The sequence below is a fragment of the Equus przewalskii genome, unplaced genomic scaffold (genome assembly GCF_037783145.1).
Source record: "Equus przewalskii isolate Varuska unplaced genomic scaffold, EquPr2 ChrUn-13, whole genome shotgun sequence".
NCBI classification, from domain to species: domain Eukaryota; kingdom Metazoa; phylum Chordata; class Mammalia; order Perissodactyla; family Equidae; genus Equus; species Equus przewalskii.
In genome coordinates this window covers 3,145,860-3,161,659 of record NW_027228750.1, presented here as the reverse complement: position 1 = coordinate 3,161,659, position 15,800 = coordinate 3,145,860, and the positions used below count along the sequence as shown (strand labels likewise).

The 15,800-nt window shown below is 39.8% G+C and overlaps 1 long non-coding RNA gene across 1 annotated transcript in view; it reads right to left on the bottom strand.

The window, feature by feature from the left end:
* The window catches only part of LOC103557243 (uncharacterized), an 84,171-nt gene extending 70,765 nt beyond the window's left edge, over window positions 1-13,406 (bottom strand). The window contains exons 1-3 of the long non-coding RNA XR_546417.2: window positions 13,067-13,406; window positions 9,892-10,222; window positions 8,671-9,355 (exon numbers count right to left, since the gene is read on the bottom strand). This is a non-coding gene — a long non-coding RNA (uncharacterized lncRNA). The remainder of the gene's footprint in view (window positions 1-8,670; window positions 9,356-9,891; window positions 10,223-13,066) is intronic.
* Window positions 13,407-15,800: the final 2,394 nt, after the last annotated feature.

Genomic DNA, 15,800 nt, shown 5'->3' with positions numbered 1-15,800 from the left:
AAGCCCCTCCATTCCCTCTCTCCTTTCCCTCCCGGCAAAACCCTGCTCTGACCCAGCCTCTATATCCACTTTCTCCCCACCTGTGCCCAAGCCACTGAATGTTTCCAGAGACTATCTCACACCGGGCTAACCCGTGCACTTTAAATTCATGACCACAGCCTGACCTGGGGTGCTCAAAGCCACCCAGCACACCTGCTGTCTGGGGTTACTACCTCTTATCTTCTTGTTCTTGCCTCAGACGCTCCACACTTTCTGCCACTGCATCCTCCTCAGCAGACGAGTTCACCTCATACCTCACTGAGAGCATAGAAGCTTTCAGATAGGGATGATCTCATGGTCCCATCAGCAAACCTAGAATCCCACCCTCCTCTCTTTCAGGCCGGTTAGGGGGGTTGAAGAATCCCTCCTCTAATCAAAGCCAATCCCTTGGCTTGAGGTCTAGACCTCCTCCCCTCTCTCCCCTCTTCCGGGCTTTGCTCCTGCTGAGGTCCCCTGTATCTCCCGTATCATCAAGTTCTCCTTTACCAGGTGATTGGCATCACTTTACAAACTTACTTTTATTTCACTCATCTTTAAAAGAAAAAGGCACATGGGGCTGGCCCCGTGGCCGAGTGGTTAAGTTCGCGCGCTCCGCTGCAGGCGGCCCAGTGTTTCGTTAGTTCGAATCCTGGGCGCGGACATGGCACTGCTCATCAAACCACGCTGAGGCAGCGTCCCACATGCCACAACTAGAAGGACCCACAACGAAGAATACACAACTATGTACCGGAGGGCTTTGGGGAGAAAAAGGAAAAAATAAAATTTAAAAAAAAAAAAAAAGAAAAAAAAGAAAAAGGCACATGATAAGCTGCTCAATATCATTAGCCATCAGGGAAATGCCAATCAAAACCACAACCAGATACCACATCACACCTACCAGGATGGCTAGAATCAAAAGGACAGATAATAACAAGTGTCGGTGAGGATACAGAGAAACTGGAACCCTCTCACACTACCGGTGGGGATATATAATGGTGCAGCCACTTTGGAAAACAGTTTTAGTTCCTCAAGAAAGCTAAACATAGAGTTACCATATGACCCAAAAATTCCTAGATATATACCAAGGGGAAATGAAACCAAATGTCCACACAAAAACCAGTACATGGATTTCACAACAGCATTATTCACAATAGCCAAAAAGTGGAAACAACCCAAATGTCCATCAACTGATGAATGGATAAATAAAATGTGGTGTAATCATACAATGAATATTATTTGGCGTTAAAAGAAACAAACTATTGATACCTGCTACAACATAGATGAACCTTGAAAATTATGCTAAGTGAAAGAAGCCAGACACAAAAGGCGACATATTATATGATTTCATTTATATGTACTGTCCAAATAGGAAAACCTATAGAGAAAGAAAGTAGATTAGTGGTTGTCTAGGAATGAAGGCATTGGGGAAAATAGGGAGTGACTGCTAATGGGAATGGAGTCTCCTTTTAGGGTCATGAGAATGTCCTAAAATTGATTGTGGTGATGGTTGCACAACTCTGTGAAAATATTAAAAATTACTGAATTGTATACTTTAAAGAGTGAATTGTATGGTAGGTGAATTATATCTCAATAAAGCTGTTATTAAAAAAATAAAAAGAAAATCTTTGAATCCCCATTCCCCTCTTTCTACTGCCCCATTCTTTTTTTTTCTTAAAGATTTTATTTTCTCTTTTTCTCCCCCAAGCCCCCCAGTACATAGTTGTATATTGTAGTTGTTGGTCCTTCTAGTTGTGGCCTGTGGGTTGCCACCTCAGCACAGCTTGATGAGCGGTGCGTGTCGGTGCCCAGGATCCGAACCGGTGAAACCCTGGGCGGCGGAAGTGGAGTGCAAGAACTTAACCACTCAGCCACGGGGCCAGCCCCAACTGCCCCATTCTTTATTCCCTTTCAGAGCAAAACTTTTTGGAAGAGTTGTTTTTACCCACTATCTCTACTTTCTCACCTCCATTCATCATTCATCATCATCATCATCATCATTATTTATCATTATTGTTGTTTTAATTTGTTATTTATTTATTCGAGGGCCACAGATGCAAGGAGTTGAGTTATTCCTACTCCTCAACTCATGACTATCAGCTTCAGGGTGAACCAGGCCCCTCTGTTTTATTTTGTTTTCCATCATTAATGATCCTGACTCGCCTTTCCCTCTCCACCACACACACAAACACACACGCTCAAAAATGTTTTGCCTAATTCCCTGAATTTGTCTTATTTTTGAAAAACAATGGTGTTGTTTTGTGTTTGTGCATTTTTAATATACACAAGCAGGACACTGCGATACCATTCTCACTCAGAGCCAGTGAGGGTGCCAGTAAGAGTGTGTCTGGAATCCCAGCTCTGCCACTTACTCACAAGGTGACTTTATGCAAGTTATTTAATCCTCGCTGCTTCCACAAGGACTCATTCAACAAACATTCACAAATATTGATTGAGGGCCTTCTATGTGCCAGCCACTGTTCCAGGTACAATATGCCTGTCCTCATGAATCTTGTATCTAGAATTGCTGTAAGGATAAAATAAATTAGAACACGGAAAATTATATTTGTATAATTTTATCTTAACATCATTTAAAAATACGTGTTCTCATACGCATCTCCCTGTTTTCTGTGACGGATGGCAGTGTTCCATGTTTTGCATCCTCCACATTTTACTTGTTTACTCTTAGTAATAGAAACCTGGGTTGTATGAGAAGACACAGAGACAAGAGTATTTAGAAAAGAAAAGCAGAAGTTTACATGCAAAGAGGTGCAAAGGAGTCAGCCTTTAGGAGAACTGATTTTTCAAATAAAAATCACAACAGCTATTTAAAGGAAAAGGTACAAAGTTACCAATGGTACCAAACTTTCATTCATCTGCTCATGGTGGGAAAAGAGTATTTGTTCTTTCCTATGATTTTCCTATCCATGAAGGTGATCACCAGTCTTCAGACATCAGCATCAGCCGAAGTCAGGGGTAGACTTATTCCCTTCAGTCAGTCAGTAACATAGGAGATACGCTTAAGGCTTTCATTTGTTTTGGGGAACAGAACTAGATAGATACACCTGTCATTTGCTATAGCTGTTGTTATTGATTTTTATCTCAGAGTATAAAATGTTCTGTCTGGAGATGGTGAGATATGATGCACACACTTGTAATTGCATGAGGACAAGAAGGAGTTTTCCCTCCAGAGCTCTTCCAAATTCTTGCCACCCTATGATGTACATTTTCATGCATGGCCCCTCGTGGACCTGGGCATGAGTTTCTCTGCAAAATTACCCAAGAGTGGGAATGCTGAGACATAAATGATATAGTAAACAACACCATTTAAATAGTACCCAAATATATAAACTATCTAGTACTAAATTTAAAAGGATCATAGAGGTAGCAGGACAAATATATAAGAATATATTATAAAATTAAACAGAATAAGTGTTCCAATTAAAAACAAAGATTGTCAGGCTTAGTAAAGTATTTTGGATAGACTGTCTAAACATAAGGCTACAGAAAATTTGAACGGAAAAAGAAAAAATATGCTGTGTAAAAAACAACCAAAAGAAAGTCAGTGTTTTTATACTAAAACCACATAGAGTGGATGTTAAGGCAAAAAGCATCACTAACTACAAAGACGTACTCTTTATAATGATAAAAGATTCAATCCACCAAGAAGATACAAAATATTAAGTTTTCACCCAGCTATAAAATAGCCTCAAAATGTATAAGAAAAATTGACAAATATAAAAGAAGAAATAGACAAACTCGCAATGATACTTGGAAATTTTAATACATCCTATCTCAGTATTGATAGAACAGCAGATAAAAAAATAGAAAGGGTTTAGAATATATGAAAAAAAGAGTATCAGCAAAACTGGCTTCATTAACATATACAGAGCATGGCACCCAACATCTGCAGAATGCACATTCTTTTTAATTGCACATGAAATATTTAGAAAAAGTGACCGTATGTTTGGCCATAAGACAAGTCTCAACAAGTTTTAATGGACTGAAATCTTGCAGAAAGTGTTCTCTAGCCACAATGAAACTTAGCTAAAAGTCAATAACAAAAATATAGCTAGAAAAATTACGAAATGTTTGAAAACTAAGCAATTTGCTTCTAAATAACCTGTGGATCAAAGATGAAATCACAGTGGAAAATATAAAATATTTAGAGCTAAATAACAATAAAAATACTCCACATTGGAATTTGTGGGATGAAGCTCAAGCTCTTCTCAGAAAGACAGTGTACAGTCATGCGCCGCCTAACAATGGGGATACATTCTGAGACATGCACAGGCAATCTCATTGTTGTGTACAATGTGTACACAGACAAGAGTGCACATACACAAACCTAGATGGTATAGCCTACTACACACCTAGGCTATATGTACTAATCTTATGGGATCACTACCATGTATGTCCTCCATCGCTGACTGAGAGGTTGTGTGGCATGTGACTGTATTAAAAAAGAAAAAAGGCTATTGTTCATTCCAAGAAAGTGGAAGAACAACAGCAAATTGAACCCAAAGAAAGTAAAGAAAACAAAATAATAAAGATAAGAGCAGAAATTCATGAAATAAAAGACAAACATACATATCACCTTACACCTGTTAGAATGGCAAAAATAACCAAAACAAAAAGTGACAAATGTTGGAGAGGTTGTAGAGAAAAAGGAACCCTCATACACTGTTGGTGGGAATGCAAACTGATGCAGCCACTATGGAAAACAGTATGGAGATTTCTCAAAAAATTAAAATAGAAATACCATAAGACCCAGCCATCCCACTACAGGGCATCTATCCAAAGAACTTGAAATCAGCAATTCCAAAAGTCCCATGCACCCCTATGTTCATTCCAGCATTATTTACAATAACCAACACATGAACGCAACCTAAGTGCCATCAACTGATGACTGGATAAAGAAGATATGGTATGTGTATATATATATATATATATATATATATATACACAATGGAATACTACCCAGCCATAAAAAAGGATAAAATCATCCCATTCACAACAACAAGTATGGACGTATGGACCTTGAGGGTATTATGTTAAGTGAAATAAGCCAGATAGAGAAAGACGAACTCTGTATGACTCCACTCATAGGTGGAAGTTAAACATTTGGACAAAGAGAACTGATTGGTGGTTACCAGGGGAAAGGGGGGTGGGGGGTGGGCACAAAGGGTGAAGTGGTGCACCTACAACATGACTAACAATAATGTACAACTGAATTTTCACAAGGTTGTAAACTATCATAATCTTAATAAAAAGTTTTAAAAAAAAGACAAACATACGATAATCAATATAATCAAAGGTCAGTTCTTCGAAAAGATTAATACAATTGTTAAGCCACTGGCAAGACTAATTTTTTTTAAAAAAGAGAAGATATAAATAAACAATGTCAGAAATGAAAAAGGGGACATGTATACAGGAAGGGAATCAATGATAAATACCCTGATCTCACTCTTCTTTTCTCTAAATTCCTATGGGAGTTATCTTTTAAATGCAAACATTAAAAAGACAATGAGAAGATACTGTGAACAATTTTATGCCAATAAATTTGAAATTTTTGATGAAATAATTTTCTAGAAAAATGCAATTTACCAAAAGAAAGAAAAGCATCCTAACAATCACAAACTATTATGAAAATTGAATCCACAGTTGAAAACCTTCCCTCAAAGAAAACTCCAGGCCCAGATTACTTCACCAGCAAATTCTACCAACTACTTAAGGAAAAAAAATAATGTCGATATTATACAAACTCTTTCAGAGAATAGGAAGTCAGGAAACACTCCCCAGATCATTTTGTGAGGCTGACATAACTTTGATTCCAAGGTTGTTTGACTAGTTCCTAACAAAAAAGGACAATATTAGGTTGATCTCACTTATGAACACAGATGTAAAAATCCCTAACAAAATATTAGCAAACCACATCCATCAATATATAAAAAGGATACCACATCATGACCAGGTTGGGTTTATTCAGGAATACAAATTGGTTTAGTATTCAAAAATTAATAAATGTAATTAACAGAGAAAATAGGAAAAGTCATATGATTGCCTCATTTGATTAAATTCAACAAAAGTTTGCCATCTTAAAAAAACTCTTAGGAAACTAGGAGCAAAATGTAACTCCCTTTATCTGAAAAATATTTTAGAAACTAACTACAGCATATCTAGAATAAGATAAGAATGCTTGCTATCACCACTTTTTTTCAACATTGTTCATGAGGGCCTATCCAATGTAGCAGAGCATTGAAAAAAAAAAAGTTGAAAGAGTTGGAAAAAGAAATAAAATTGCCACCACTCACAGGTGGCATAATTTTATGCAGAGAGAATCCAAAAGAATTTAAGACAAATTATTAGAATTTTTAGGGAAGGTTAGCAAGGTTGCTAATAAAAGTTCAACATACAAAACTCTTTTGTTTTTCTATATTTCAGCAACAAAATTAGAACAGGAAATTTTTAAAAGATATCACTTAAATAACATCAAGATATACAAACTATCTAGTTATAAAGCTAAAAACGATGTGTAAGATTTACATGCAGAAAACTATAAAACATTTTTGAGAAAAATTAAATGTCTAAGTAAGTGGAGTGGGTTATACAATATTCATGGATAGGAAGCCTTGATGCTGTAAAAATATGTATTTTCCCCAAGCTGATCTATAAATTCAATTCAATCTCACTAAAAATTTCAAGAGTATGTTGGGGATTTTTTGGTTGAATTTGACAAACTCATCCTAAAATTTATATGGGAATACAAAGGCCCGAGGATAACCTAAACCCTCTTGAAGAACAAAGTGACTTCCTCTCCTTTAAATCAAGATTTATTATGACAGTACAGCAGTCAAGACATTGTGATATTGGTGCCAGAACTGACCCAAACACCAATGATAGAAAAGAGAGCCCAGGAACAGACTCATACATACATGGACATTTCATATGACGAAGGTGGAAACTCCAGGTTAATCCACTCTGCATCTAAATGTGCAAGGTAAATAATAAATCATCTAGAAATTAATAAAAGAGAATATTTTGAAATAGGACACAAAAACCACTAAGCACAAAATAAGATTTTGATAATGAGACTATACTAAAATTAAGAATTTCTGTTTATCAAAAGACACCATTAAAAGAACAAAAAAGACAAGCTGCACAGTGCTGGTAAAGTGTAAATTGGCATAATCACTTTAGAAAAGAGATTGACTTTACCTAGCAAACTTGAACATGAACCCAGCAATTTCTCTCTTACGTACATACCCTACCGTTTGGTTCTTAAACTTTACTCTGCCATTAGCACACCTGGGGGGCTTGTTAAAATACAGACAGATAGACCTCTCCCTCTCCGGCATTTTGGATTCAGCAGGTCTGGAGGGGGAGTCAAGATTTTGCATTTCTAACAAGTTCCCAGGTGATCTTGATGAGGATCAACGCTGCCCCAGGGAGAGAAGCCCAAGGTGCCCCGCCCTACATACTGATCTATATCATCCTCCTGGAAGCATAGGACGTCCTGATTTAATCCGATCCGATTCTTATCTAAAGTTATAGGACCACCCAATAACCAGACCCCACCGGCACTGATACCATTTTAACGATTTTTTTCAAGATCTTTCCTTTGTCTTGTAAAGAAATAACTCACATACCTATGCCTTATAAATTTAGCTCTAACCCTCAACACATTGCAGTTCTTACTGCCCATGGGTCCTCTCCCCATGCTGCTCCATGCTATTCTCTGAATAAAAGAGCACTACTGCCAGAACTTGGGAGTCAAGAACTCTTTCTTTCGACTCCTTGACTCACTGAGCCCACATCAATCTGAGAACCACCACACTAGAAAAATTCTTGTGCATGTGCATCAGGAAACCTGTACAAGAAAGTCCGTAGTACCATTGCCTTAACAACAAAAAAATTAGAAATAACCCAAATGCCCATCAACTGTAAACGGGACAAATAAATTGTGGTAGATGGAATACTCATCAGCATCACAAAGGAATGAAACATAGCAACAGACAGCAACATGGATGAATCATGAGTAAAAATAGCCAAAGAAGGATTCACAGAATATGAATCAATTTAAGTAAAGTTCAAAAACATTCAAAACTAAGAAAATGGTTTTTAGGGGTACATAGATGTTAAAACTATAAAGACAAGCAGTAGGATGGAAGAGCTGTGACTGGAAGAGATACAGGGTACTTGATCTTAAAATCAATGTTCTGTTCTGACTGGTGATTGATTACACAGATGTTTGTTTTATAATTATTCTTTAAACTGAATATGCCTATCCTTGGACCAGGCCCTGAGGAACACTACCCTAGAGCCTCCAAATGGATCCATCAAAAGCTAAAAATTACACCAGCACTCTCTCCAAGTCTGGTTCACTCATTCCTGGAAAGTGAGTGTGACATAAATAGTAAACTGTGTCTCCAGCTCAGGGTCAAGGCGGGCTGGCCTGGCCCTCCCACCATCTGCAGAGTCTCTGCTGAGCAACGGCTGAGGCAAGAACACACATTCACACCCCCACAAGGACAAATCAGAACATAGAAATAGTGCGTGTAGTTCAAATCCACACTTAGGAAAGAACCATTTTTCTCCCAGAAACACAATGAATAGAGATGCAACCTTTCCCGCAAAAAATGAAAAACGTTTTACCTTATTATGCAATGCAGTTCAGTTCCTGAGAGAGCCAGGCTCTGAAATCTGTCATTCCAGAAAAGGGTCCTTGTTCTATATTTGCATAACAAAAGGTTCTTTAGGAGTGTTTTTTTTTTCCAGAACAATGAAGCAGTCTGCCTCAAAAATAACCCCAGGCAGAAAACTAGTTCCGACCTTCAAACGAAACCCAGAGAGTGACGTTACTTCTGTACAGAAGCCTCTGTTCTTTCCTTTCTTCTCTCCCTGCCCTTTCTTCTTTTAAGTCAGCAGTAACCTCCTTCTTCGAACCAGATTCACCTCCATTTGTGGATGCTCCTAGCCTGCTAGAAAGTTCTGTCTTTATTGAAATATTTCTCACTGGGAGCTTTCAGTCAGTTGGTTCCGTTTCTGCCCCTTGGGGCCAGAGTGTAAATCTAATCCCTCTTCAACCTGACAGCCTTTCAAATAGGTTAAGACAGCTGCTACGTCTTCCTGGAATGTTCTGTCTCTCTCAGTCCCTTGGCCATCTCCCATATGGCAGTTTTGAACCCCTTTTCTGTGCTGGTTGATGTGTTCTTAGGCTCCACTTTGTCTCTCCCCATCATAAAGAGGGAAGCCCAGACATGATCAGTTCCAGTTGTAGGGGAGGAGAGACTGCTTTTTCTCTATCTTATTTTCAGTGGCAGAGACCCTGGAAATTAGACTAACAGAAGACAGATTAACAGAGTGCCAGCTGCATGGCCTAGTGGTTAGTTTTGGTGCTCTCTGCCTAGGTTCAGTTCCAGGCACAGACCTACAGCACTCATAAGAGGCCATGTTATGGCGGCGGCCCACGTACAAAACAGAGGAAGATTGGCACAGATATTAGCTCAGGGCGATCTTCCTCAAGCAAAAAGAGGAAAATTTGCAACAGATGTTAGCTCAGGGCAAATCTGTGGGTTTCGATTTTTTCCCCCAGAAATTGGTTTTATTTGATGCACCCAAGTCTTAAGTTTCTCAATGAAGAAAAAAACCTCCATTAAAAAAAAAGAACTTGGGCTTATACAGCATCTTAATAAAAGAACAATGCATTTTTAGAGAAACAAGAGGAAGAAAAAGAACTTTGAGTTTGTAGGGTGGCAAATTGTGGGAAGGCAAACACATGGGGAAACTAATGGTAGATAAGGGCTAGTTTTAGCAAAATTTGTTATGTAATTTCCTCAGGTGCTGGTCTCTGGGCTGATAAGGGTCTCACCTTACCTCTGGTGATTAACTCCTGTCTCTCCTAGGAGGGAGGACACCTGTACAAATTTATGTCCTGCTTTTAGGCAAATAGGGGGAGAGCAGAGAGCTTTCTTTTATCTGCTTCTTCTCGATTGCCTTCAGCCAAAAATAATCCTTGTGCCAAAGTGGCATATTTTGGGGTGGCATATTCTGCCACCCTTCACAGTCATAATATGAGCAGTCTAGACTGCAGCAGGATTACCAATCCCCACGTTCTAGAGATTATTGGCCTATTAATGCCATGGTTTTAAGGATGATGATGTGAGTAGTCTCAGAAGCAATTACTGACTGATGCCAAGCGTAGGTACTGGAAGAGAAAAAGAGTAGGAAATTAGCTTGTCTTTTGAAAAGCAAAAGCTGTTATAATCACCTTTGTGAAATGTTTATTATTGATGCCTAGTAGTCCCGCATCTCGATAACAGCTGATGTCAAAACCTGAAGGGCTGCCAAACAATTGAGGGATTTGTCAGACTACATTTGCCATGCATTGAATTTGACAACAGCAGTTAACTCTAGATAAGCGGCCTCAGTCTTCATAGTGTGGAGCTCATTGTATTAGTAACAGATAAACCCTGAAGGCTCAGTGATTTAACACAATAAAAGTTTATTTCTTGTCTCTTTATATCTAACGTGGGGCTTCCGTATGGATGGCTCTCTCCTAAGCAGCAATTCAGGGACCCAACCTCCTTCTCTGCCCTAAATCTAATACTTGCCTGACAACTCCCCCCGGGGCAAATGGCAGTCTCGCATCTCCATGTACAAATGCCAGTGGTAGTGGAAGAGAAAAACAAAACATTGAGGTTAATGTCTCAAGTTATTAGTCTGCTGTGTACTAACATGAGTGCAAATGGGTTAAGTGGTTTCTGGGCAACAATTATACTTAAAGGCACTTTTGAGTGAGAGAAGGACTTATTCCAAGGCACGGCTTTAAAGTGGGCCCTTTGGGGTTATTTGCACCAGCTGACTGGCAGCACGAGGGGTCAGGGGGTGGGATGTTTAGAGTGGACCAAGGGAGAAGTAAGCAGTGATTCTGAAAATGCCCTTGGAGGGAAAAGAGAAGAGCTAAGTGCTCCTGCAGGCCATTTTTATCTGGAAAATTCTTTTCTTCCAGTCCTAGCCCCTGCCCTCAGTTCCCATTTTGCTAGAGCCCAAGCAGGGCTTCATCCTCCAGTCCTCTGCTTCTGGTGTTCTTCCTGAATCTTGACAGGGGCACAGCTGTTGGCTAGAGGAAACCTAGGTAGCAGGAAACGCTGAGGATGACACAACCAGCAGCATTCTGTGCCCTGGGACTCAGGCCTAAGGCCGACAGGAGTGCCAGGTCATGTATTGTCATCATATATCCAGATTTCTGATCATTGATCAACACCTGCTCCCTGACCAAGACATTCTTTGACCAAACTCTAGTCATGTTCCTCTGAACTCTCTTCTCAACACGGCTCTGACTTTTGGGCCTCCATGTTTGTCTTTGCATTGTCCAATTTTAGCAAAAATCCTGCTAAGTCAGTTTAGCCAGAACCCCCAACCTTGATGTCTGATCACCCTCATATCTGATCACATTCATATCTGATCAGGTTTCTCATCCTGCACCATCCCCTGGTGATGCCTGATCACCCTGGCTTGTCTTCAGCAAGAATCCTAGTAGGTCAATTTAGCCAGAATCCTCCCTTACCCCTGATGTTTCCTCAGCAATTTTCCATGCACAGACCACACCCTTCTCCTTAGTTATAAATTCCTACCTTTTCCTTGTCATATTCAGAATTTGTTGCTGAACCAAAGTAGGTTCACTTCTTGGTGAGTTGAAATCAAAGCCTTCACTGGAAGGATTTGGTATACAAAGTAAAATTTATTTGCAGCAAATAAAGAGCTCACAGAGAATCGCTTCCAAATCTACGGGCTCTGAGCAAGGGATAACAGGTACCTTTTATTTCAGGTGGAGAGTAAGTATTCAAAAGTGAAGTTTTGTCATCACACATAGAGGTGGGCATTTGCTCGTGCAGATGCAGTTGGAAAACATGCTTCCACATATATCATGTGTTATGGTAGTAAGGCCTAAGCTCCTCCTGGGTGAAGATCTTAAGGTTAAAATGAAGCAAAGGTAACTCTTGGACACTTCTTGGCCCGTCTGCATAGGCCTGGCTCTTGTGGTGGAGTTTGGACAGATTCAGGTTAGTTGGTGATGGCATCTCTTAACATAACTAAAAAACACCTTTGAAAAACAATTAAGTGCTTTCAAAACCTCTTTTGAGTGACTCAGGGCAGTTAGTTGGTGGCAAGTTGAGCTTAACCTCTTTCCCCATTGCAGGGGTCCCTATACCTCTCATGATAATCCTCACCATGCATTAACAGTGTCAGAAAAAAAAGACTGAAAGTAAGTCAAGAGGTGAATGGTGGTAATTCCCAGTTGTGAAAATATGAATGATTGTTCTTTTTTGTAGTTTCTATATTTTTAAATTTTCTAAAGATAAAATGAATAGGCATAAAAATAGTAAAAGAAGCTCAAACAAACTGGCTGAAACTTCCAGGACTTCATAGATGTAATCTTATTTAATCCTCCCAACATCTCTATAGGAAGCAAGTTATTTTTCCCATTGTCAGATGGGGAAACTGAGGCCCAAACTGTCAAATAACCTCCCAAGGTCACAGAGCTAGCACATGACTAAAACTGGACTTGAACCCAGGTCTTTTGACTCTAGATTCCATGCTTCTTCTTCCGCTTCTCACTGCCTCTCAAGAATAGTATATTCTTCCAACAGCTAAAACAATAAGAAACAGTAGAAGGAAAGCCACTGGTCCTTTCCTGCTATTACCCAGAATGAGTGACAGAGCTGCAAATGCCTGTGAGTGACCAGGGAAGGATACTGGTCTATGCCAGGCTGGGAGATGGGTGACTCAGGAGACATGTCTACGGAGGAATGACCATGGCTTGCCCATGGTCTAAAGCAGAAGGCTTCTGTTTTTTAGATGTCTTAGAAGTAGACCTCTATTTTTTAAATTTCCTCTACAGAATACCTATAATTCATAGACCTACATACAATCTCGACTTGTCATCTGTGTAGAAAAGGCCTTCAAGGCCTTTATATCAACTACAATTGCTGAGTTACAAATTACCCCGAAACTTAGCACCTTAAAACAACCATATTGTTTTACTTACGATTTTGTGGGTCAAAGGTTCAGGAAGAGCATGGCTGAGCAGTTCTCACTTGAGGTCTCTCTCTATTGGTTACAGCCAGATGTCGGCTGGAGCTGCAGTATCTGAAGGTTCAACTAGGCTGAATGGGCTGTTGACTAGAGAGCCTACACGCAGCCCCTCCAGTACAGTCAACTCCGGATAGCTGGACTTCATACCTGGTGTCTAGCTTCACCTAGGACAAGCATCTCAAAAGACCCAGGCAGTAAGGCCTTTTCCCACCTATCCTGAGGTTGTACGGCATCACTCCTACAGCATTCTACTGGTTACAAGTGAATCACCGGACAGACTACATTCAAGGGGCGGGGAATAGGCTCCTCCTCTTGAGGGAGGTGTGGAAAGTCACAGCATAAAAGAGCACTTGGGGCAAGAAACATTGCTGCAGCCAACTCTGGAAAATAAAATCTGCCTCAGCCATTTAATCCAAGGCTTCTCGACATTTGTCACCTCATAGCACACAATGAAATCATTAACATATATGTGGCTCATGACACACCAGTTAGGAAGCCCTGAGAGGCTAACCATCTATGATTAACAAAGCTTCCTCTCCTTACTTTCTAGCTGGTGTGTGTTCAAGGGCAGGATGTCCTCCATACTTCAGGGTGATTTTTGAGCCAACAGAAAAGAAACTCCAGCTCTGATTCCTCTATGCTATAGGTTTCTCTGCTGTAAGGATTTTTCTGTCCAAAAGCTTTGAGGTAGTTTTTCATCTTATCTCCCAGAAACATTAAAGGAGAGAAAACATGCCTTCTTCATGCAGTGGATCTGTTTAAAATATATGCTGCCAATCAAAAAGAATAATAACTACAATGAACTGAGAGCTTCAAATATGTTAAAATTCATGAGTTTGTGATGATTTCAAAACAACAATGACAACAATAGAAATCATGTCAATCGTCGGAGGTTCCCAGGGCACTAACTCATTCAGAAAACTGGAAAATAAAGGGAAAGGACAAAGCATTTATCCTGCCTTTCCTACATGAACAATTTCATTATCAATGAAATGAACAACCCCTTATCAACGTGTTGCTTCTCAGCTCCCAATCCACCCTTCTGGACCCTGTGTTGGGACCCTGGCACAGGACCCTGTAGACATTTCCCCTATTGCCACCTGGCATAGTGTTAAGCTCTTGTCAGTAGAGGATGCTGGAAGGACGTTGCAGGAGGAAGCAGTTTCTCTTTTTGGTTCCACTGTGCTTTCCTGCTTGTTCCTGCCATGCACAGCAGCCAAGAATGTGGAGGACACCTCAGTGAGCTTGTCAGCACCCTCATGGGCAGTTTCCTGCTTGCCAGCCCCAGCCTAAAATACTTCAGTGAACTTCTCCACTACCCAGTGGGCAACTGCCACACTCCCTCCATCCTTGAGGGCAGGGAGACCCCCCTCCAGTTTGTCACTCCCTTGGATGCACTGACTCGGCTCCAGAGGTATGACTGTTCCCTGTGTCTGCTATTCCTATAGTCTTTAGAGTTACTTAACCCCCTGTTGGCTAATACTCTATTACTAGTAAATAATTTCATATATCAAAATTTTTCTATTCAAATTACTGTGTGGTTTTTGTCTCCTCTCTGGACCCTGACTGAATCTCATGGTAATCAAATAGTTGATACAAGAATACCAGCTAATAAATATGCAAAAAATGATACTATTAGAATATTTTACAGTGAAAAATTATATCCAGGCAATTATTATCAATGGATTCTACAGCCACTCGGTAAAAGGCTGATGGGGAACCTAATAATGGATGGATCAGGCTGAGTTCACCTGAGTCCAGGGGCAAATTCACTGTGAGCTAACACTATAGTGTAAGCTTCAGTGCCTTTCACTTGTGTGGTCCCCTTCCAACACCTGGGAACTTAATTTTATATCTGTAATTTTGACTTCTTTCTCTTAAAAGAAAGCTCCTCAAATTGGAAACTTTGATCGCCACAAAACCTGGATCACTATATGAACCCACAGATCAACCTTAAGATCACAAAAAGAAAGACAACCAAACATGCACCTCCTGATGTTATGGAACAGGAAATAGCACCATCCATGAAATACTTTTGCCAACAGTTTCCTCTCAAACTGATCAAGCCTACAGATACCATCTCTAGTTTACACAAACACTAGGGATAGAAAAACATGTTAAAGACACTGTGAGGATACAATAGATAAATCCAAAATATAGGAGATTTTGTAAGACAAATTACCTAATTTTTTCAACAAATAAATAACAAGTAAAAAAATAGTTGGCATAGGGAGGGAGATAGTCATACAGATTTTAAAAGACTTAAGAAATATCACCAAAAGCAATGTGTTTACCTTGTTTGGACCTTTATTTGGATAAAATAACCATTTATGAAATCATCAGAATTTTTATGCAGACTGGATATTAGACAGTATTAAGGAATAATTATTAATTTCTTTTATTTATTTATTTATTTTTAAGATTTTTTTTTTCCTTTTTCTCCCCGAAGCCCCCCAGTACATAGTTGTATATTCTTAGTTGTGGGTCCTTTTAGTTGTGGCATGTGGGACACCGCCTCAGCGTAGCTCAATGAGTGGTGCCATGTCTGCACCCAGGATTCGAACCGATGAAACACTGGGCGACCTGCAGCGGAGCACGCGAACTTAACCACTCGGCCATGGGGCCAGCCCCTGTTAATTTCTTTTAGATGTGATAATGGTATTGTGGATTTTTTTTATCTCTTAGAG